Source organism: Chiroxiphia lanceolata, chromosome 2 (genome assembly GCF_009829145.1).
Source record: "Chiroxiphia lanceolata isolate bChiLan1 chromosome 2, bChiLan1.pri, whole genome shotgun sequence".
NCBI classification, from domain to species: domain Eukaryota; kingdom Metazoa; phylum Chordata; class Aves; order Passeriformes; family Pipridae; genus Chiroxiphia; species Chiroxiphia lanceolata.
Genome location: NC_045638.1, coordinates 71,119,744 through 71,143,565, shown reverse-complemented (window position 1 = coordinate 71,143,565; position 23,822 = coordinate 71,119,744). Strand labels below are relative to the sequence as shown.

Genomic DNA, 23,822 nt, shown 5'->3' with positions numbered 1-23,822 from the left:
CCTTGCTCCATAGCTGTGGTGAGACTGGAGTATCTGCAAACAGATCACACTGGCTGCAACTCCCAGTAATGTTCGAGTGTCTGCAGCGGGGATGGCATAGAGCTCAATACACTGGATTATTGCCACCCAGGGATTTCCCACACCAGGAAAATCCCTAGTTGCCCAAAACCTCTGGTTTCCCACCTGGAGAAGCCCAAGGCCTGCCTATGGTGATGATAATACCTGTTACTGGGGAAACATACAAATGATAGGAATAGACACAGTTTCTATCAGAGACTTGTTCTGATGAAAGCTTTCTCTGCTAAGGACAGTGTCTGCTTCTGACTCAGAGACAGTCTGCTGCTCCCTTCCCAAGCAGAGGGGCAAGCAGCCACACAGCTCCAGTTGCATCCTGCATGTGCAACCAGACACTGCGTGCTTGGCACTCGGTCTCCTGGGCATGGCAGAGGTGCTGGAGAGGTGACGGCGACACTCTCAGGTGGGAGCACTGCTGAAAAGAAGGCATGAGAACAGGAATATAAAGACCCTTCCATTTCTGTCCATGGACTGCAGCGACAGCTCATAGGGTGCCTCATGACTCTCACACCCCTCTGTGACTCCCATTCTACCCAGTCCCCTCTGCAGGTCATCAAAAGTGACAAGGTCTCTTCCCTCTGCCAAGAGGTGGGGAGGAGCCAGCTTTTGTTTGCACTAAAATACTCATAATTTTCACATACAATTCGCTGAATATTTTGTGTACCACCCTGTAACAAAGTTGAGGCCATTCACTGGCCAGAGGAGAAGCATGAAGGATACAAAAGAAGAGAATGGAGGAGAGCTCATGGCAAGCTCTTATAGATTAGAAAGGAGGCAGGTAGGAACAGAGATTAAGCAAGTGCCTTAAAGAGTTATTCAGGAGAAATAAGGGCTTTAAGTGATATTTGGCTATGGGAAAGAAATCAGTATCCGTGGTTTCCACTGGTGTTTGGAGTGCTAAAAGCAGAAGTGGTTGCTGAAGTCTGAACAGGAATGTTAGGCTGAGCTCTCAGCTTCCTCCTAAATTGTATGATTTACTGTCTCACTTGAAGAAGAGATCTTATTTTATAGAATTTCAGGCTTTTTTGAAACTAATTGCTTTGTGAGCAGTGGAACTAATGGTTCTTGGTTTCCTGTGGGTCTGTGACCATTGCTTCATAGTCATCTCCCTTCTCTCCTCCTAAAATAAAATGACTGCAACAAGCCCAACTCTTGCCTTGCTATATGCTCTAAGATCCTTTACTGGGCTGCAGGCAAGTACATATATGCTGTCTGACCAGCTAATGCATACGTGGCCAGCCAGCATGCACATACTCACTAGCCAGGTGAGTGCTGGCTGCAATTCTTTAACTGAGGTCTCTATTCCTCACCCAGCCATCAGTTTGCACAAAATTTAGGAAAGAAATCAATAGCTTTTGAAACTTCTACCTTTCCCTTGTGAAATCAGGTAAAAATTATTGATGGAGCTGGACAGACAGATTGAATCTGAGCTAAAAAGGTTTTGTTGTATCAGCTTTGGATGTACATGTAGGACATTAGTCCAGGTTCTGGAATTCATTTGTCTCTCTCTCTTTTTCAGCTATTTTTAACCTGGATGTGTTCTGTGATTTGTTTCCCACACAGCATTGAAACTGGCACAGCTGAGGGGTGAGTGAGTGATGGGAGAGGGGAAAGGGGAATCAAGGGATGCTTATGTTGGTGCTGCTGCTGAAAGAAGTGCAGCATCAAACTATAGCCTCTCAGATCTGTATAATGTGGAGTTCCACACCACCCCATGGAAAAATTGTGACTATAAATATATTCACATCTTAAAGTGCTCAGATATAGGGCAAAAAGAGCTAGAAAAATTGAGACATATTGTAAAAACACTCAGCAGAAACAGTGGCTAGTTTTGAAATGTAATGTTTTCTGTCATAGTTCAACATCTCGGTACTGCCCATATTCCTGTGTGAATATCTCTAGACATCTCTCTATACAGGATCTCATAAGAGAAATCCTGTTTGTAGTAGCTCAGTCTGTACAGACTGCATATCAACTCAGAAACCCTTTATCTTAGTTACTGTACATACAAACCTTGAGCTCCCAAGAACAGAGGTTTGATCTGGAAAATACATAGGAAAAAGCTTCTTGAGCATTAATTTACAAAACGAGACCTCTAATTGTGAAGTGTTTCTTCAGTCAACTATAGATGATTATAATGTGTGAGATCTGCTTTTTCACCCTGTGTTCTGTTTAACACTGTTAGACATGAAAGGAAAAGAGGATTAAAAGGGAGAGATGGTATTATAAACAACCCTTCGGGGAGGTGGGAAAACAACAGTAACTCCCTCAGAAAGAACACGGGGATGCCCTTAGGAAAAGGTTTTCAAAGTGTCCTGCATTTGAAAGTTAATGAGTAAATTAATCTCAAATATTACTTTAAAGACTGACAGTGCCATCTTTAAGATCTCAAGCATGCACCACAACTGAGAAGAGACAAAGGGAATTTTTAATGGGCAATAAATGGACTAATATTTTTGGATGCAAAGCTACAGGCATGTTAGTTCTGATGGGATGTGGGTTTGTTCTGTACTTCCTGGCACTGTGACTTTATTGGGTTTTCTTGCTTTACACTGTCTTTTGATGAGGCACCGCTTTTTCCTTTAAAAAGTCAAAAAATGTGGTCTTAGTCAGTAATCCTCCTTTGAGTTACAGTAAGTCCATTGGGTATAGAGTTTGATGATGTGGGGATTTGTGTAGGTATGTGCCAGACCATCTCACAGCTATTCTGTGATGCCTCACTTCACACCTAGCTCAGGTGGCTTGGTCATTTCTGCCCCTGCAGTGTTGCAAGACCACCTTGTGTAGGTGCCTCCCACACAAGTGAGAGGCTGGCAGGCAGGCAGCAACACCCCTTTCCACCAGAAGATAACAGCACAGACACTCCTAACCCTGCTGCAGGCATGCCCCTGTCATCTCCCAGCCAACGTCCTAGACTTGACAACTTTCTTCGGAGCAGTCTCAAGGTGTCGCATACAGCTGCACTTAAAATGACCAACCTTGGTTACCATGTTGCTGGATGTCAGGCATTTTGGAGGAAAGCTGGTCTTATCTAGAGCTTTTGTACAGCTCCTGTCATGGCCTCCTGACCCTTGGGGTCCTCTGGGCATAGCTGTCATGAGCCTTCAGTAGCTACAGTGGCTTCCACAAGCGTGACTGTGCCTTTGTGGCCACAGAAGGAGCCATAGCAGGAATTCCCAAAGGCAGGTCTTCCTTTCCTTCACCCAGAGCTACCTGCCTAGAATCATTCAAAACCCCACTGATGTCCTCCAAACCCTTTACCCACTCAGGGTTCCCAAAAACCAAACACCTGTTCCCAGCTGACTCTTACTTTTCCTTATACCTCAGAAATGCATGAACCATTTCACAAACCTCCTTCCTATCCCCCATTTCTCCACAAACTCCTCTGCCATTAGCATAACATTGAGGCAGACCTGCTTACACCAGCGTAAGGTGACAGCCAAAAAAAAAGAAGAGAGAATCAGCTCCCTGAGTTTAGAGACAAGGACATGAGGAAGCACATGCCCAGCCTTGAGAGAGTGCATCAATAGCACTTCCACCCCGTAATCACAGCTGCTTTTTGGCTCACTAATCCTATTCCTAAGGGTCAGCCACCACCTTCCAGTACTTTCTCAGTGGATAAAAACCACTTAGTTTAACTTTTCTGCTCAGCTGTTATGTACTACCTCTTCCAGAGCAACTAACATCCCAGTCTGCTCACACTTTCATGCCAGACCCTGCCTCTCAGAGCTATGGGTTGTACTGCTCCTTGAAAACCTCCCATCCTTCTTTCAGTGCTCAGCCTCTCTCCATGAGACATCCTGACCTAGTGCACCATCTGCCCTCTCTGCAGGAGGGGTGCCTGTGGCCTGCACAGATCATATGACTTGCGTCCTTGCAAGCTTGAATACTTCAATACTTGGACAGAGAGACAAGCTTGGCTCCTCTATGTCCTCTGCCTCCCTTCTCAGGCATTTTTCAGTACATTCCCAGTCTCCCCCCTCTCATTAGCTTCTGGTTTAGTCTTGCTGGAGCTTATCCCTATCTAAATGACAGACTGCCAAACAGGCACATAACCGTTCATTTGCTAGGAGTATGAATGAAGCCAGTTCTCCTGCCCCATCAGTGACGACACCATGTGGGATCAGCTCTGCTGTGACTTCTCTTTACCCTTTGGAAGTTATCACCAGCAAAAATGCTAGCTTTATACTATTCAAAAGCAAGAACTGTGCTTAGTCCATTTTTCATACACAGGTATACACCTACCTACGTACGTATGCAGACGTATATATATTGGCTCTACTGAGTCCCATCCTGCTTCTGGCATCATTCTGAGCAACTGGAGCATGAAAATAGAGAAGCAAGAGAATGCTGAGCTGCAATATGTGTTTATGAGAGAGAGAGAGACTGCTTGCACCAGTGGCCGTGTTCTGGGCAGCCTCAGCCATGGGCGCTTGGAGGACACAGCTAACTGGCACAAGGCTCTAGCCAAGCTTGTTGTGACCCTCTGGAAAAACTCAGTAATTCAGCTTTCATCTGGCTGATAAAGTTGGTATTGTGAAGAAACCAGAAATACTAGTCCTGCTCAAGAGCTGTGCTGTGCCCCAGGCGAGAATACGAACACAGCCTTCTCCATCCAAATTACAGTGAAACAATCAGGTATTCTCAGCGCAGCCCCAGGTGGCAAAGCCCTACTCGCTGGGGGTGCATGCAGTGTGTGGCTCCAAGGGCAATAATGTGAGACTGAGGACAGGTGGAGCAAGGGAACACAAACCTATCCTATAAAGGATTTTCTCATGGTGCAGAACCAGAGGGGTGTCAGCACCATGCCTTCCTTAGGTGAAAGTCAGGTCACCTCGATGCCTCGTTGGATTTGACTCACCAAGAACAGCATTGCATTCAGCACAAGGTGAAGCACAGAGGAATTGCATGGGCAGGTGTATGCAGAGAAACAGATGGAAAAGGTGGATGATCCAATACTGTTATGACAAGCATTGAAGAAAGAGGAAGAGTTTGAAGAGGGCTAGAAAAAAACTCAAAATTCTCCTTACCATGCATGAGATCACATGTTGAGCAAGGTTAACTCTGGGACTTTTTAGTGGGAGGAGGAAGCCTCCCAAGCTAAAAACTGTTCCGATTTCCAGTTCTCATCCACTGCCCAAAGACTCATGGCAAGCATCAATATCAAGTGTGAAACACCATCCCTAGTAGATATCAATGTAGCAATCCTTAAATTCTAGAAAATGCCAAATTCCATCATAGCCCAGGGGATGTCCAGTTTCCCAGCTTGTTTCCTGCTCCTTCTGTGCCTTGACTTGTGCTACAGATGGATTTATTCTTCAGAAAAAGACACTTGGACTGAACAAAACAGTCCTGTTATCATTCCTGAAAAACCACACTTTGACATCCCTTTCCTCCAGTCCCCTCACTGCAAGCGTGGTGCCAGGCATAGGTCATCTCTCCAAGCGCAGGTGTCAAACTCAGACAAAAAGAAAAAAGGCTCAAGGACTCCAGTAAGTGTACCATCTGGATCTCCACTGACTGTAAAAGGCAAGCTACGTTCCAGGACTCCCTAAGACCTCCCAGAAACCCTGTGGATGCACAGTTTGACACCTAAAGCCAGACTTATAACGTGCTCCAGAAAAGTAACAGGTTTTTTGAGCGTCTCACGTCCTGCTAGGAAAGGGACTGTTTGACACATATTTGAGAGGGAACACATCTAGACCCCTAACTCTATTCCTGTCCAAAACTGGTGTGTATTTTAACTTGGACAGTGCCCAATCTGCAGAGTTAATGTTTTCCACATAAAAATGCCTGATTGGTAAACTTCCAAGAAGTTCTATTTTTGATTCAATGAAGAATGGCAGCTTTCCATGGAACTTACTTTCCTTCTTTCCTCCTTTCTTTCCCCACACCCCAAAATAAGATTCCTAAAAAAATCCATAAATTTTCATTTGGAAATTCCCCATGGATGTCAGAGTTCAATTGTCCTGTTCTGCAGGAGGTGGGATAGTTTCTTTAGAAGTCCTTTTGTACCTTGAAAAAATACTGAGGTTGGAGGCAGGGGGGTGTCCCATCCTTACCTTTTTGTTGAACTGTTTTTCCCTCCTCTTGAAAAGAGTGCAGAAGAGGGTCTGCTGTAGACTTCTGTAAACTCTCACGTTTTTTAACACTGTGCTGCTCTTCCTGAGGCCATATGGTCACTCGTGACCATGAAAGATGAGGGGCAGAATCACAGCTGTGGAGAAGCCACTGGGGTTCACCTCTCCATGATCAGAATACAAATCTGCTGATGTATGATTGCCTCCGAGTGGGAGATACACACAGATCTTAGAGAAAACCTCTTGTTCTCCTGCATCCAGGTTTACCCCCTTCTGCATACAACTTGTCCCACAGCCTGTGGGCCATGTCCTAAATAGCTGAAATTTACAGGAGTATACCATCTTCTTATCAGCTCCCACACTGTGATACATTTCTGTACTTGTTTTGTCCCATTCTATGTCTCCAGAGTTCTCAGCAAGCAAGAACTGAGCTCCTTCCAAGTCTTAACGACGCTCACTTGTTCACTCCCTCACAACCAGAAATCACTTTGGCCAACAGCCAGGACGGCAATAAGGGCCAGGCACATACCCCGGCAGCTTAAAAACACCTCAGCTTTGGGAAATCCTGCTGGGCTGTAAAAGCTGCCACAAACCCAAATCATATCAAGCAAGGCCTGTCTGATAATTCTTTGGCATAATCCCCAAACTGACTGAACTGCTTTTCCATACAGAGTATTTCCAGGTGGGTTATTAGATCTTGTATCCCTTCCATCTTGTATCCTCTCATGGTTGAAAAAGACACTCCTTAGAACAAGCTATTTTTAAAGGAAAAGCAAATATTCTCTTTTATATTTCTGGCTCCTCTAAACTAGAAGGATACTTTGCAAGACACAAACTGTTCCTACTGAGTAGCACAGGGGTCTTCCCATAGTGCCTGTGCCTGTGCAGGACTTTCAGCTAGGGAGATAATTTTTATTTTCATAAGGAGATTGATGCTGGTACAACTGTCAGTGTGAACAGTTATGCAGTATGAAGGGTCATACCCTGTTAAATTTAGTTTCCCTTCCTGTATTTTTATAGCAGCATCACTGCAGCCACATTTCAGTCTGTGCTGCTTTAATTGTACCAGAAGAGTTAAAAGGAAAGAGCTGAGCCAAGCATGTCCCACAGCTGGTTGCTGGCTGAGCACTGTGGGTTGCAATGTGAGGAGGCAGGAGCCTGGCTCTAAGCAGCTCTTCCAGCTTCAGGTATGCACAGTTGTGCTGTTTTACATGTGTGCACATGAGATTCATCAGTAAAGCTTAGCTTTGCCAAAATAGCTGCATCTACATGAAGACCTCATGGTGTAAGACAAGCTTTGATTGCTTTCTGTCTGGGAGGGCTGTTTTGCTGCACTCCCTGTGATGAATTGGGCAGGTAGACCATTTGCTGACCTTCTGTTATTTTGGCCCATTGCAATAATCTATGTCTAACGTGAACAGGATTGTTGAAAATAGACCACAAGTATTGAATGACAGAAGTAGGTAAAGAAAATAGACCACAAGTATTGAATGACAGAAATAGGTAAAGAAAAGAAAGAAAAGATAGGATTTTCATTTGAAAATTGTAAAAAAGGGGGCAAAAAAGTGTTTTGTTGGTTGATTTGAGTCTTTGGGGTCTCTGCAACCCCAGAAAACAAAGAGAGGTAGAGACAGAACAGTATGAAAGTCAGAGGTTTCTGTGAGTTAAAACGAACTGTTTCACTTTGAGACGGTTTCAGACAAGATGATTTTGACATGTGTCTTTGGAAAAACATAACCCACTGTGACCAGTAAAATGTGACCAGGCAGTGAGCAATCTGGGTTTGAGGCAGTGCTGCTGGTGCGACCCCTGTCTCCAGGGAGGCCTGCTTTGCAGCACGCGCCTGCCAGCCAGGATTTCTTCCATACCGCTGCTGGGAAGAGGCAGGTGTTGATGGGAGCGCTGTCAGCTGCGTGATGCCTCGGCAAGCCTGTGCTCCCGGCTGCGGTGAGGTTACGAGGGCTGCACTGCTACACAGGCGCTGTGCACCGGCATGACTCAGGTTCCCGGCAGCACAGATGCCCTGCACAGCCTTCATCCCCGTGTCCCTCTGCAGGCCGTGAGATTGACATCGCCCACTCTGGATACCGTCATCTTTTTCCAAAGACAGCCCTGCCAAGCACTGCTGCCAGCCGCTCATGGCTGTGCTAGGCACTGAGCCAAAGCTCCTGCCCTCAGCCCACTCCAGCTCAGATCAGTTGATGAGACCTAGTGAGAACACTATCAAAGCTCCTCTGAGCTGCAGAACAACCTGGGGGCTGTGAATCCTGGAAAAAGTGAGTTATTACGAGCCTGGCAGAGCCTGGAGAGCCCTGTGCTCTTGAGGGAGACCCAAACAAGGCAGGAGCTGTTGCAAAGCATTTTCATTTCCTCTCGGTGAATAGTAGAAAGCCCCACCCAAATTTCACTCCTCACTCCCACTTTATGTTAACAAAACAAACAAACTCAAAAAAAAAAAAAATCAACATTTGCTACTGAGTGTTGCCCTTGCTTCCATGTGACCCGGGCATGTGATTAAGTTGTTGATACTTGTTTTTTTATAGGATCAAATTCAAAGCTGCTGTAGAAGCCTGTGCAACTTGCCAGAACAACTCTTTACCCTGGCAACTTACACAAGCTGAGGAGATTCTCCCTGCCGGAGAGTATACTCCCTATCTCAGCCTTCTCCCTGCATGTGAGGCTCCTCCTCTCTGTCCTTTTGCAAAGGCACCAGCTGTATACATTTTTAGGAAAACAGGCAAAATTCCTCCTAGCTGCACTGCAGATCTTTGTGAGAAGCTCCTGTGATGAGGCAGGAGTTTGATCCAGCCTTTCTTCCTCTTGGAAGTGTTGCTTAAATAAAAGAAAAGGATAAGATTCCACCAAAAAAAAAAATTAAAGAAAAGAAAAAAGAAAAAAATAAAAGGAGAAAAGCCCAGCTTGCCAGCCCACCGCGTGCTCAGTGTTTGGTTTCCGCTCACAGCCTGCACAGCCCTGCCTGTGTGGATCTGTTGAGTCATGTTGCATGGCTGGATGGGATGGGGCTGTTTGCTTCAGGCCTGGTTTTTTTTCCCAACTCTCCTGAATGACCAAATGTTACCCATGCTGGGGAGCCACTGTGTTGTCATTGGTCCCCTTCCCTCCTTGGCAGGCAGGAGCTCTGGGAATTGAAGGGGGCCGTGCAGAGCCTGTGTAAGGAAAGCATGTCTTAGCATGGAGACACTCTTTTCCTGAGGCAGTAGAAATAACCATGGCTCTACTCATGGTGTCTCTCTGTGACCAGCGTGCACTGTGTTGGGCCAAATCCCAGCTGCTTCTCAGGTCTCAGTAGTTCCTGTGAATAATGGGGCAGCCTCTACTTCAGTGACTGCCTTTACTACAAGAGAAGGGACAAGCTTTTGAGATACCTTCACAATCCTCTGCCACTACAGTTGGCTGGGGACCAGGCCAGCACCTGATCTCAGGTGAAGTATTTACAAACCTGGAGTCCAGCCACAGGTCCATGGTTACAAAGAGTCATGAATGGGAACAGTGCCGCACTGTTGGCCCTCAGCACCCTGTCAAGGAAACACTGGGGGTTTTAGGTGCTGTGTCTACCTCTGTAGTAATTCCCAAGTACCACAGAATCACAGAATGGATCAGGTTGGAAGGGACTACAGTGGATCATTTGGTCCAACCTCCCTGCTCAAGCAGGGTGATCCTAGAGCACATTGACAGAATTGCATCTGAACACCTCTATGGCTTATTGAGGCAGGAGATAAAAGATACAGGGGTCAACATTGAAGAACTCCCCAGTGTGCCCCAAATCTGTGTGTGCTGCCAACTGATGCAACACACTCTTCTTGGGATTTGCTTTTAATTAAAAATGAGCTTTTTGTTCACAGTAGTAAGTACCAACCTTTCTTATGGGCTTTAACTGCTCCCAGCAGCCTGGGGTGTCCCCTCCACCCTTTCTCTAGACCTCACTTGCTGTTGATACCTGTACCTGCAACCATTACCATGCTATGGAAACACTACGTGGTTTTTGAAGTAGGGATCGGATGTAACAGTCACATAATCTCCGACATACAGAAAAAGTCTCTCTGCCCATCCAAGGGCACTCGGCAGAAAGCAAATGCTCACCTTGGCCATATGACAGGGATACATAGAGTTGTTGTACTCTCCACCCAGCTTTAGCTGGGATATTAATCTGTGTATTTCTCACTGGAAATAAGCATTCTACTTTCCTGTACATGGTTTGTTTTGTTTCTGTCAAACATAAAGCCTGGAGGCAACACTGCACACATGCTTTTCCTCTTTCCCAGTGTTTCCCTTCTTCTGTACTTTGCCACTCTATCTTCCCTCTTGTTAGAAAGGTAAATCTTTGAACATAACAGTTTATTGTGCCCTCTTTTCATACTATCTGGATTGGAATAAGAAAGTCACAGACTCTAAAACTCATCGCAAGCTCCTTGTGTTGCCCCATTTTGGGGAAGGGGGGGGAGAAGTTGGGAAGGAGAGAGGTGAGGTTAATGTTTTTCTGTTTGAAAAAAACCACACCATAGATGGTACTTGGAAAAGGCACATTGCTTTTAATGGTATTTCAGACTGTCAGAACCAACAAATTTTAGGCTTCTTACTTTAGTGCTGAAATAGGAAATTATAGAATGATAATTTTATTCGGGTTGGAAGAGACCTTCAAAGATCATCTAGTCCCCCCACTCTGCTGTGGGCAGGGACATCTGTCACTGGATCATCCAACCTGACTTCTAACATTTCCAGTGATGGGACATCCACTTTTCTGGGCAACCTGTTCCAGTTTTGGAGTCAGCATACATCACACACCCAAAATATATCTATTTCCAGATTGTTTAGTTTTTCTGTATTCTGGCCCTTTTGCTCATGACCTCTGTGAGCACCCAGTTGCTTGTCTGGGCTCTAGGGCTCTCTCCTATGGCACATTAGTCTGAAATTCCTTACTCTCTCCCAAGGATCTCAGGCAACTCATGATTGGTTTGCATCAGAGCTCTTGTGCCTCTGACATACATAGAATTCTCTGTGCCCCATTGGTTTCTTTTTGCTGAACAGGAACCTGTTATTATTTTTTTTTTTAATTTTATTCCCATGGCTGGGTAAGGTTCTCTTTTGCCAGATCACCAAACCGCCAGCATGGAGATGCCAAATATCCATATGTCCCTAAGCAATTAGTTGGATAGGGTTTGGTGTGTGGTATTCAGGAGTAGTCAGTATCATTTGGGTTTCTCGAATCAGTATAGCTTTCTGTTTCTTGTTGAAAATTACTTTCTGCTTTTAACAACTTCTCTTAAGCACTTCTCGAAACTCTTTTTTGAAGAAAACACATTTCTGATATAGGAATAATAGACCTTCAGTTTTCCAAATTTCAACTTAAATGTCTACTTTTCACATTTGAAAAAAAATTTAAAATGTTTAGAGAAAGTCTGTCATTTTTCTGAGAAACTCTCTTAAAAATAATTTTCAGTTCCTTCCTTTTCTCTCTGCCAGTATTCTCTGGCAGGTGGGTGATTTTCTGGCTGGGAGGCCTCATACACAGCTGTTTTCTTCTTAGCCTGGCAAGGCTTATAGGCCAGGGATTGCCCCTGTACTTGTACAGCTGCTGAAAGCAGAAAGCTGAACCTCTTCACAAAATCCAGTTCAGCTGATTTCATTCTCCCAACTCAACACCCGGTCACAAAAACAAAGACGTTTTCTTACCAGTCTCAGATCTCTCTTATTTCCCCATGAAAAGTTACACAGACTTCTATGGTAGCCAAGGGGGAAGCATCAAAGCTCTCCTCAGTGGTCATCATGATTAACCTGAAGCTGTGAGCCAGAGCTGCATTTCATGAGCCCAGAGTTTTGCCACGCAGGAGGCTTCGGCTGCAGTGAGGGGTGCCACATTAGAGAGGAGCTTCCAGACTCTCAACAGCAAGTCTTGCAATAACTGTTGATCAAATAAAGTTTCTGTTCACAGCGCAGAGCCAAAAACTGGTTTTGATTGCAGCCTTGAGGGGTATTTCTTGGCTTGTAGTCAATGTTTTAAGCAATGTGCAGCTCTATAAGTCATTAACAACGTTTGAAATCTCTTCCTTCTTACTATTATCCTCAGAGATGTGGAATGAAGACTGTTTACCTTCCCCTCATATTTCCTTATGATTATTAAGCCATAGGAATAAAGACGTACATGAGAGTTGAATATAGCAGGCCTGTTCTAGCTGTGTCAACATTATTTTCAGAAGAAGAGAGTATATTCAGAAATATGGCTAAGTTTTCCTTTTTTCTTCTTCTAACTGTATTTGTGTACAAAGATTTTAAGATTTCACAATATCATGTTATATATGCACTCTTTTTGAAGCAGTAATAACAAGGTTTCTCACTGCCACATTACCAAGAAACTTAATCAAGTCTCTTCATTAATAATCTGTTGCCTATACCTTCAGATTCCAGTGTCTGGTCTCACCACTATTTGCTCTCAGCTGCCTTCCTTCCCCTCACTGTATTTAAAGCTATTTTGGATGTCCCATCTGTGCCACTGGGTCCTACCAGCTCCTATAAAACAGATCCTCAGGCCATCTCTGAGAATTAAGGAGAGACTAAGGTCCCACACAGAGATGATGTGTAAGCGCTTGCAGATGTGTCCCCACTGCACCCCCGCAGCAGCTGTTTCCAGCTGGTACCACCACTTACTGCTGTGCAGTGCCAGGCAGAGGTGCTAGTGAGGGTAGGATGCAAGGATATCTGCATTAGCACTGGGTTACATGGCAGCAAAAAAGCAAAGCTTGTTCAGCCAGGCTTTGACCAATGTGGCTGTGCTGATCCTAATCCCGGGGGCACCTTGGGCCATGCAGCACCTTCACTTGGCACAGTGTAGGTACATCTTGAAGTCCTTCATGACTTTCTATGGTTGAGCCCTGTTTTCAAACATTTACTTGACGTGTCCACACATTTACTATCACAGTCAGGCTCCTCCATACCAAAATCTCTTCAGAAAATAAAAGTTGCTGTTATAAAACACTGCAGACAGTGGGGGGACTTATTGTCACATCTGAGGTGTACAAGTGTTAGTTCTTTTAGCCCCTTTTTCTGAGAACAGGAAGATTGCAGTGGTGAAGATGCTGCTATTGCTGGCAGTGGGAACAGACAGGGCAAGCTGCAATGGGTACAGAGCCTGAACTGTCCTCTCCTTCCCAAATCCATTTAAATTTTGGATTGGCATGTCGCTGTGGAGGAACATGGTCACCTGATACACTTGTTCCCTAGATGGAGGGGACTGAAATTTCTCAGGCTTTTAATCTGTCTCATTTTATGAGACAGAGCAGTACAGCTACCCTTAAATATAAATGAGATGTCTGCATAGCCCACGTGCATTTTCGTGTCGTACAATTTTTCTCCTAAAAGCAAGGTTTTGCCTGCTCTGAAGAATGTGCTTTTTTGCTGGACACATCAATTTGCAGATTCTCCTTATTGGCCATGTCCTTTATCCTCTGCTTCCAGGTCACCATGGCACTATGTTGGAGTCTGCAGGAGCAGGGTCTGTCTTATGACTTGTTCATGTAGCACCTACAAAAATGAGATTTTAATCTAAACACACATCCCTAGCACATAAATGCAATAAATTGGCATAATGAAAATGGATAAACTGGGAATGCAGCTCACTGTGGAAATAGTACCTAATATGGGAATAATTTCTAACTCTTAAGGGTTCTAGTGTTCCTTTCTGCTTTGCTTTGAGCGCTCAAAAGCATGCTCACTGCAAGATGGTTTGTGTTAGGAATGATGACGTTTGCTCAATTAAATTTCAAAAATATCTAAGTGGCAGCCCTCCTGGGCCAGAGTCAAGAACTTTTCTTTTTCAGGTTTTCTGGTGCTCAGGCAATATTAAAGGTTGGTGACTAGTGAGTTTTCAGTTCATGCTTTTAACAACACATTGCTGATGGTAAATATAATTTAATTCTTCAGTCTAGAAGCCTTATCAATACAAATCTGTCTTTATAACCTAGTTATGCTTCACTAGCCAAAGGCAGAGCAGCATTAACTAATAATTCTATAGATATGTGGATGGCTTTTATTAATAGTATAACCAGGCATTTTATCATAGAGATTCTGCAAACTTTGTTAATGTCACTGTTGTGGTCCCTAAGAGCCAGTGCTCATAAGCAGAATCATGCTACATTGGAGTTAGTGAGGAACAAGACACACATGCTCCAAAGCAGTTCACTGTAAGAAAAAATTGGATGGATATAGGAGGGGTCATGGCACCACGAGAAGGTAGAACCAAATGTAAAGTATAGCAGTCACTTGGGCTTTTTCCTAAGTAGCATCATACAGCCCTCAGATTATTATCCATTATTGTTTTTTCAGGTTGGCGGCAATGAAGTTGCACCAAGAAGTCCAAGAGCAATCAGGAGAGACTTCAGGGCTTCAGGATGGTTGTTTAAGGGGTCGGGAGCACAGGTACTGTTCTCCCTTATAATTCCAATTGCAGATCAATACCTGGCTCTGAGCCTGGTGTCACCACAAAATTTTGGCATTTTTGATTGTGGGTTGGTTTACATGACAGCATTGCTCCTGGTGACAGACAGAGCACTGAACACCTGTCTCAAAGTGGGAAAGTAATCTTTGCATTGGGTATTAGGAAATATTTTTTCACTGAAAGGGTTGTCAAGCATTGTAACAGGCTGACCAGGGAAGTGGTTGAGTCACCATCCCTGGAAGTATGTAAATGATGCGTAGATGTGGCACTGAGGGACATGGTTTAGCGGTGGACTTGGCAGTGATGTATTAATGGTTGGTCTTGAAGATCTTATAACTCTTTCCCAACATAAATGATTCTATGATTCCATTCTGACCTATCCATGTGCCTTTAAAAAAAAATACCCAAGATCCTTTCCGTAGGTAGGTCAGAACTTAGTTGTCTTGTAAGCAGTAGCAAACGTTCAGATACCGGTAAGACCATGTAAAGCTGTGTGTGTGTATAAAATGTTGTTAATTCCCAGCACTTGCTGGTACTCCTCGAGCTCCAAAGCATGCATACAATCCAGTATGTGTAGCAGCTCCCGCCAGGCCTTTTGACAGTATCCCTGACAGATGAAAATGTGTTTCATGTGGGCGGGCTTTCTAATTGCAGCACATTCCAGCAAGGTGCAGTGTTTGGTGCTAGTGCAGCTCTGAGGGAACTGTAGCTGCTCTGTGTGCATTTTTCCATGATGCCATCTTTGCTTTCCATTTTGTCTCGATTCAGTTGTAATTAGGATCATCATAGCTACCACAATACTGCTGCTGCAGAGCTCCCTAAAATGACTGGCCCTGTCAGGGTACCTGGGACAGTGAGCAAAGGTTGTGGGGCCGCTGTCTGCCAGCTGAGGAGAACAAACGGAGCTGCTGGGAACAAGTCATTGTGGACTGAATATAGTTTGGGGTGAAAAGGCTAGCACAGGCACTTGGCTGCCGGCGTGCTCTTGGGTGGAGAGAAGCCCTGAGTCAGGCAGCACTTTAGTGCCATGTCTTCACTTTGAGGTTTGGGTCTGGCCTTGAGGGCATCTCAGAGCCATGGGAGACATTGAGGGCATTATTGTGCTGTCAATTCATTATGGAATTCAGAAGGCAAAAGTAAAGCTTTTGGCCAAAGAAACAGCAATTAGTGAGGAGGTGCTTACAGCTGGAGAGAACAGACAGAACAAGTATCCAACTGGACAAAACAAGTTGTATATAAACAGTCTCTAAAACTGTTTACAAAGTCCAAAAGAAATCAAAATACAAAAGAATATTTTTCTGTCTGAGAGCAGAGGATACAGATGTTGGTTCTTTTTCCCTTCCATTAGTGTTGGGCAGCAGTGTTGGTGGTGACACTGTCTGTGCCTGTGGTGTTTTGGGGTGTGAGGCTCCCCATATTGCGCAAGTACTTCTGTTAGTCATATAGCCATTTCTGCAGTCTCTGCCATGTGCATCGGGAGAAGCATAACAACTACAGGCACCCCCTCATTTGACTTCTTTCTCTTCTGCCATTCTCCCTGTATCAGAGCACCAAATCATACATTGCGCTGCAGCAATCAGTCATTAATAAGAACCTTGCTACTGCAAGGGCACTTCTCAAGCCACTGCAGTCAAGGTTACTTCTGGGAAAGACAGAAAACAAGTTAGATTTTCAGCTGCTGCAAAAAGGAAAGAATACCATTTAAAAACCTATGTTTTTAATTTTACCTGCTACCCAGGGCAGCACTGTAGGGCTGCAGCACTGCAGAGGGATGCCTTGTTAGAAGCTTGTCTTGCCAGTGCTGCCATGATGAGTAAGTAAAAACTCAGCAAATAGGTCCCTTTTTCCCAAAAGAGGGGACACCCAGAGGATGAAAAGAACTAGCAAGCATTACAGAGTTTGGGGCGTGAAGTTGCCAATATCTGGCCAGAGAGAGAAATTGCTTCAGGTGGCCAGAGAACGCTTCATGATTCCTCTGTTTAGCAGAAAAGGAGCCTGCTGAAGTGTCTGTGTGGAAGCAGAAATAAAGGACTATCGCCAGGATCGTCAAGGGAACAGAACCTGCTGCAAGGAAGCATGGTCTGGGTTAGTTGACAAGAAGCAGAAATACCAGCAGCAATTGCCTCCTGCCCTGGGATATCCTTTCTTCTATCATTTAAATCTGAGTGAAGCAGCTGGACTGTCAACACTCATGGCAAGCCCACGTATGCAGGACCACAAGTCATGTTTCTGTGGCAGAGTGTGGGCTGGAGGAGAGCACAGCATGCTGCTGCTGGCTGAGGGAGGAGGAGGCAACATGGAGGAGAGGGGCTAGGATTTCTTAACCTTTACTGTTAGTTTCTCAGAAGGAAGACTGCAGGACCAGCTCATTAGCTAGCATAAAAAGACACATATTCATGGAGCTGAACAGTGTTCATTTGCTTCACTAGGAAAAGCACAGAAACACAGAAATGTTGGTTGGAAGGGTCCTCTGAAGGCCCAAGGTCCGCCAGGCTCCTGCTTAGCACAGGACTATCACACTACATCAGATCAGCTTTGGCATTGTCTAGCAAAGTCTTCAAAGCCTCCAAACATGGAAAATGGAGAGTCTCCCTCTTGGGAGATGTTTTCCCTAATGTCCATTCTTCTCTCCCAAGCTCCAGCCTGGACTTGTTGTCCCTCATTTGTCCGTTTGTTGCTTGCAGGAGGGATTAGGCTCTGTCAGTCCCCCATTGAGGGAGGCATGATTTGCAATAGGCTCCTGTTAGATCACCCTCCATCCCCCTGCCTATGGACTAAACCCACCCAGCTCCCCCAAGCTCCTCTCCTGCTGTGTACCCTCTGCCCCAGCCATCTCAGTACACCTCTTACTAGGCCTGCTTTCACTTAAGGGTCCAAAGCAACATGGTATGTTGCTGGTGGCCTCTGGAGAACAGCAGCTTCCATCTCCCTGCCAGCTAATGAGCCTCCTTCTGCAGCCTGCCAAGCACTTTGTCCCATTGGCGATGCCAGCACATGCTGGGCTCAAACAAGGTATGACCCGTAATTCATAGCAACGTGAATACCAGCAGAGATTTCATTCACTGCATTGGAGATAGTACAGTAAGCAAGCAGTTTCAAAAGCCAATTTCATAGACACAGAGATTACATTAATCTCTTCTAATAACTAAACAATTCAGTTTTCAAGATAGGACAAAGCATGGGATATTCTTGACAAAACTGGTGCTTCAAAGGTGCCTACACCAGATTTAAAATCCTAACTCTTAAGCTCCTAATGATAGAACCGATTGTATCTTTGCAGATAGTAGTGCTGCAAAACTTGCATTTAATCTCCTCTTTTTATAACACGGTAGCTGCCTGAGCTTGCCTGTGGGAAGCAAATGTAGATTGTCTTTGCCTTCAAATACCATATGAGGAAACTTACTCAGCCCTCACCAACTGATCTTGGGAGCCTGTGGAATGATAAAAGCTCAAGTTATCAAAGTGTCTGTAAACTGCCTTCTGATTTCTAGCTGGAGTACCTCCCTGAATCTCGACCCTTTGATTTAAGGTAGCTGCTTTCTTTCACCATGTCTCAACAGGCAGTAAAGGGCATAGCTTTAATTCCTGTTGGCTCAGTTGCATTAGCTCAACATGACTGAAAACCCCTCTTCACCTCCAGAAATACAGAAGTGAATGTGGATCTACATTGGAAGCTTCTGCCTGTGTACTAAGTACCTTGTAATATTCAGGGATGTTTCCATATTGCCAAAAATATTGGTGTGATTTGTTTTTCTTTTTGACACTGTTTTGCTTGGAGAACCCAAATTATCTGTCCCGGAGAAGGCACTATTTATTGAGCTAGACTGCACATTTTCAGAGAATTTTCAGGTCTTGTGGTCTAGCCATATCCATTTGGGGCTGATTTCTAGTGTTTGTGTTGTGATTTAGGCCTCTGACAAATAAGGTCTGGCAAATGATGGTGAGGTGACTGACCCACCCAGCTGTTTTTACTGCTCTGCTGGCAAAGATTACGGTCCCTGCAGCAGAATTGGCAGAAGACAACATGACGACATACGTCCAGGGCAGAGCTGCTCCAAATGGCATCTGAGTTGAAATCTCCAAGGACATGGGATTAGACTAGACAGAAGACTGTGAACTAGAGATATTCAGATGTAGTCTATAGTGGTTTATGCCCACCAAAAACAGCACTGCTTCTGTGCCTCAGGTCCTTACAGCTTCTACCCCGTGTTTCTGTCCCCTCTTTGCACCTGAACTGGCAATCATCTGATCATAATAGGAGATGATATAGACAATTCAAGCCAGCCAAATTATTCACCTAGAAGGTGTGGAAGGGACTAAAGCACCAATAATTTCTATCAGATTAATCATGATACCGCTCTCTCAGATAATAGTAAAAGTGTCCTTGTGCCTCAGCTGCACTCTAGCCTTTGGTGGTAGAGTGGTATCAAGCAACAGAGGGTGATAATGTCTTCATCTGCTCATTTGTTTTCCAACCAAACAATAATCTGAGGGCAGTCTCCCCCAGATGCTCCTGTATGACCGGCTAGCAAGGTCTCTGCTGCCAGGGATATTACCTCTTATCCTTTTGGGTAATCTCCATTCTGCCATGGGAGTAACCTGCCATAGTGATGGCCCAGCTGTCAAAAATGGAGCTGGCATTGGCCCTTGTCTCTTTCCTCTCATGAGTCAGAGAGTGGCTGGCCTGAGGCTGCCCTTACACCCTAGTGGAACAGCGAGCAGGAGCCACAGCAGAAGCAAGTTAGAACTGACTGACCTGAGCAATATTTCCAGGCTAAAACACACAAGAGTTTTCCTCTCCCTGGCCTGTTACTGACATGGCAAAATTCAGTGGGAAAACAACTGGGCTTTAAATATATAGTGAGCCTTTCCCCACCCATTACCACCTAACTGATAAGCTGCTCCAGGCTATCTTGTTTATGAGTGTTTAATACCTCTTAGCATTTGTGTTTGCCTTGAAGCTACAGGCAGCTATGTGCTGTACTGTGCTGAATATTCGTACCGTAAGTACAAACAGATGTTTGAAGATCTGCTTTGAAGCAAACTTGACCCTCTGCATTCTCTCTCAAGACTCCTCAGGAATATTATGCATCACTATATTCAGAGCAAAGCCTTGAAGGGCAGGGAGAGAGGATACACATAGGAATAGTTAGGAACAGGAACACATAGTCACGTATCTATCACATAAATGCTTCCAGCAGCACTTCGGACATCAGTTTGCATAAACGAATTTGCAGGACCTCATTCCTATAAAGCAGCTTCTGCTGCGTACAGATCTTTCAGGCTCGCTGATCTAAGATCAGGCTCACTATCCAGATACTTGTTGCCCTCAAGAGCTATCGCCTGCAACCCCAATAATTGTCTTGATACCAAAAATCTCAGAGTAAGCAGAGATAGTAAAACCTGAGCCATGTGCATGGATGGCTCTTGTGCACTCATATTCCTTCTGTCAGCTGCTTTTAGGGGTTGAAAACCGTCAGAAGGCAGATACAAGTGATATGAAATAACCTGAGTTAAAAACTCGACTCTGAGTCGAAAACTCAGCATCAAAAACTGTGAGATACCCCATGATACTGCATGCCACATGTAGAGTAATGGGGAAGCTTAAATGGCTTCTGCCTCAGGCAGAATGCAACAGAAAACCTGACAGGGAAAGGTAAGATGGTAGCGGTGAAAGCAGCCAGGATTGCATGGTGATTGCTGCATGGGAGGTTGCAGCCAAGACTCTAAAATGACTTAAACCACTGTTGTATACTTTTGGATTTGTTTCTTCTTTTCTTACGTTTTGGAGGAGAAGAGGGTGTGTCTGGAAGTTCAGATGGTAGCTTGGGACTTAGGCCATATTTATCCAGGTTTCTGCCTTGCCAGTGACTCCCTTCGGTAAGCTGCTCCCATCCTTCTGCCTTTTGCCCCTCATTCTCCAAGGAAAAATGGTGCTCCTGTACCCCTGAGATGTATGAAATTAATATTTGTGAGGCATTCAGGTACAGTGCGAGAGAGAGCCATATCAGGCCCTGAAGAGGTCTGCTCTGCATTACTTTTGACTGTAGACCGTGGACAGCCAAGGGGATCCTTTAGAGCACTCAATGTAGCTGACTTTCAAATGCAAAGCAGTGTTTGACCTGAGCTACACAGGAACTGATGTTGAGCTGTAAATCTCTCTCATTCACTCTGCAGAATGCTATCTCTTAATTCTGCTTCATTTCACACCTTTCACATTTCTTGTTTAAACATGAAAACTGTTCATATCTTTATTTATATAATTCATTTTCTTTTGCTAGTAACCACTCTTTTGTCTTGCCTAATTCCACTTCGTCTGAAACGTTCTTCCTCCTTTTCTCCTCCTCCTCATCTATGAGCTCAGGTGGGAACCACCCATCACTGGGACACCTGCTAGGACTGTGCGAGCAGGTAAATCTCAGGATTTATAGATCCTGTTTCCCAGCTCCTGCCTCCTGCTCAGCACCCAGGTGAGGCTGAGGTGAGAGGTTATTCCTTCCATCTGTGCTGTGGTTGCTGGTTACAGAATAGGTCAACGTGTTCTGAGCAAGGAGTTGGTGAGCAGCTTGGTTCCTCCATGGGCTAGGCCTCTGAGAAGCACTGTGGTCTGAAACTGGAGCTTGCTGGAGGGGTAGCTGGGGAGAGAAGGAGAGGCAGGGGCAATAGTATGGGATCACTGTGAATCCAAGCCTTTAAAGGTCCTGTCTCTGCCCTCTCCTTATTTTTTTTCCTTTCCCAATTTGTAAGAAAGGTCTAGCAGCTAAGAATCTAGGCTGGGACTCACGAGACTTACTTGATTTAGTTTGATTTCTTTGGTTTAGATATGTGAAACAGCATTTCACTCTAGGGGGTAGGAGTCAGCAAAGTCAGGAGTGGGAACACAGGACTAGAGCCAGTAAGGAGCTGACCACATCTTCGGCAAGAAGCTGTTAGACTGACTCAGCTGTAACATGCAACTGTATCTGCCAGCCAGTGGGGCCATCCATGTTGTCATCCCGTGGTCCTGTGCCCTCTTGTTAACAGTCTTTTCCTTCCCTTGTAGTGGTGAAGTTTGGGACAATGAAAGAGTCTAGTAAGGACTGTAGCCATGATCACAAAAGTATCTGTTTGGGAGCCTGGCAGCTGCTTGGTGTACCCCTCTTTACTCAGCACTCCCTAAAGTGACCTGAGCGGAGATAAGAGGCCATTTTGGGGGATAGCCAACCGCTGGGCCTTCTCTTGAGGATTTGTACATCAATAGTGTAGGTAACAAATCTTGTCAGAGATGGTGGTGCCTGCAAGTCATGTACAGCAGGTCTCCTTTAGGTAGCAAGGAAATTTATGATGTTTTTGTTTGACATCTGCAGCCTCTGTGGAAAGAAGACAGTGTGACTCTTGCCTTGCATTTGCAGCTAAAACCTTATCAAGGGCTGAAAAGAAAATGAACCCCCATTTTTTTAATCTTCTGCAGTTCAAAGAGTGTTTTTCTAGTGTAAACTGAGAGGTGTAGGACTCTGTGGGAGTGATTACCTACTAGAAATTTATTTTGCGTGGATGTGAGTGGCTCAGCAAGATAGAATGGGAATAAAGAAAGAGGCCAAACCTCCAGATAACTCTGCACGTGAGGACTCGTTTGCTAGGTTCTTTCACTCTTTTAGTCTCTTGTTCCTTCAAGACAAAGGAAACCTTTCCAAGGGAACTGACACCTACTGATACTGTTTTGTGTTTTGTTTTTTAAAGAAAACCCAAGTTATGCTGGGAACTATGACCTACCCAATTTTAAGTCAAACCAAATAAATATGCTTGGGGTTTGCCTTTTGTCTGTTCAGTACCAGCTTTTCTGTGCCCAACATGAGTCTTTTGAGAAGAATATGGAGGTCAGAAAAGCAGCTCCCAGGCCCTGTTGCCTTCACAGTGGCTGACAAAACACATAAGAGCTCAGGCACCCAACAACCCCACATCCCAACAGGTCAGCACTCCATTTTTCCCAGTGCTGACTGTTCTCTCTGCAGGGTTTCCTGGTCAATCTCATCTTTCAAGGAGGGACTGTGTCCAGTTCCCTTTTAGAAAAGACAATTTTTAAAGTTGTCCTTGTGTGAAAGAAAATACTGTATTAACCAGCAGTGAAAACAGGGGGCTAGGTGCAGTCTGGCCTGTGCTGTGCTGATGTGATGAGGCTGGGCCATGAGTCCAGCGAGTTCTGCTCATTTCTACACTGTGTTGTGGTAAGCCAGCATGTACAGTATTTTTCCTTTACCTTAGAGCTTCCTCCCAGGACTCTGGCAGTAATTTGATCCTGCTTTGATAAACCATCATGCAGACACAACATGGAACTGTAGTCCTAATGACCTGTGTTATTTGAAAATCAAATGACACTTTCTGAGGAGGAAGTTCTTTAGATACAGTGTTTTCCTGAGATAATTATATCAAGGCAGACGATTACCCTCCCCTGTAGTTTCATTTATTGCTCACTTTGTCTAAACTCTTGAATGCTATTGCACTGCATTCTTTTGTCCTGCTCCACCCCATCATTTCAAAATAGGTTGCCTGTTTGTTTAAAAGTACAGCAAAAACTTTAAAGTCTTGGAGAGAGATGCCATGTATTTACTGTTATGAGGTACAGTTTGCCAGTTCGATTTCAACTGCCTTGTTGCACCAAATTGAGAAACTCTTTGACTCTTCATCTCCCCTGTCTTCTAAACTAGCAAGATATAAACAGGAAAAGGGGTGACACCTTTTGTTTGATATTGTTTGACTCTCAAGTCAGTTTGGGCTCTGATACTAATAACTTCCTGTTTTGCTGTAAGTCTTCAAACAAGTGAAGAGCCTGCATGTGCATTCACTTTTCAACTGAACTTAAGCAACTACATGACTAGCATGTTCCCAGGCTCTGGGCTACAAATTCCAGTTTGCTGCTTACCTCCAGGCCAAATTTTTAGAACTGGGAGTCAAATCGCTGGAAATCGGGTGCCTAAAGCCACAGTTGGTTGCCAAAATGCAAATGACCTGACAGCCACAACAGCCGAACACCTGCTGACCCCTATAAGAAGCTTGGAACTTGAGAGGGCAGAATCTATAGAAATTAGACTAATTTCATGTTTGAACTCAAATAAGGATCCTAATTTGAAATGCTGGACTGCTAGGGATGTGCTCAGAAGCTAGAAACAGAAAAGAGGATCTGCAAAAATATGGAGAAAGATGCATTTGTGTAATATTGCTTGTGCAAGATGCTTGTGAAA

At 44.7% G+C, this 23,822-nt stretch overlaps 1 long non-coding RNA gene across 5 annotated transcripts in view; it reads left to right on the top strand.

Moving 5' to 3' along the window:
* Positions 1–23,822, top strand: part of LOC116782122 — a 76,861-nt gene that overhangs the window by 27,968 nt on the left and 25,071 nt on the right. For all 5 annotated transcript variants that reach the window (XR_004355140.1, XR_004355142.1, XR_004355141.1 and 2 more), the window contains exons 3-4: positions 1,595–1,662; positions 14,493–14,585. This is a non-coding gene — a long non-coding RNA (uncharacterized LOC116782122). The remainder of the gene's footprint in view (positions 1–1,594; positions 1,663–14,492; positions 14,586–23,822) is intronic.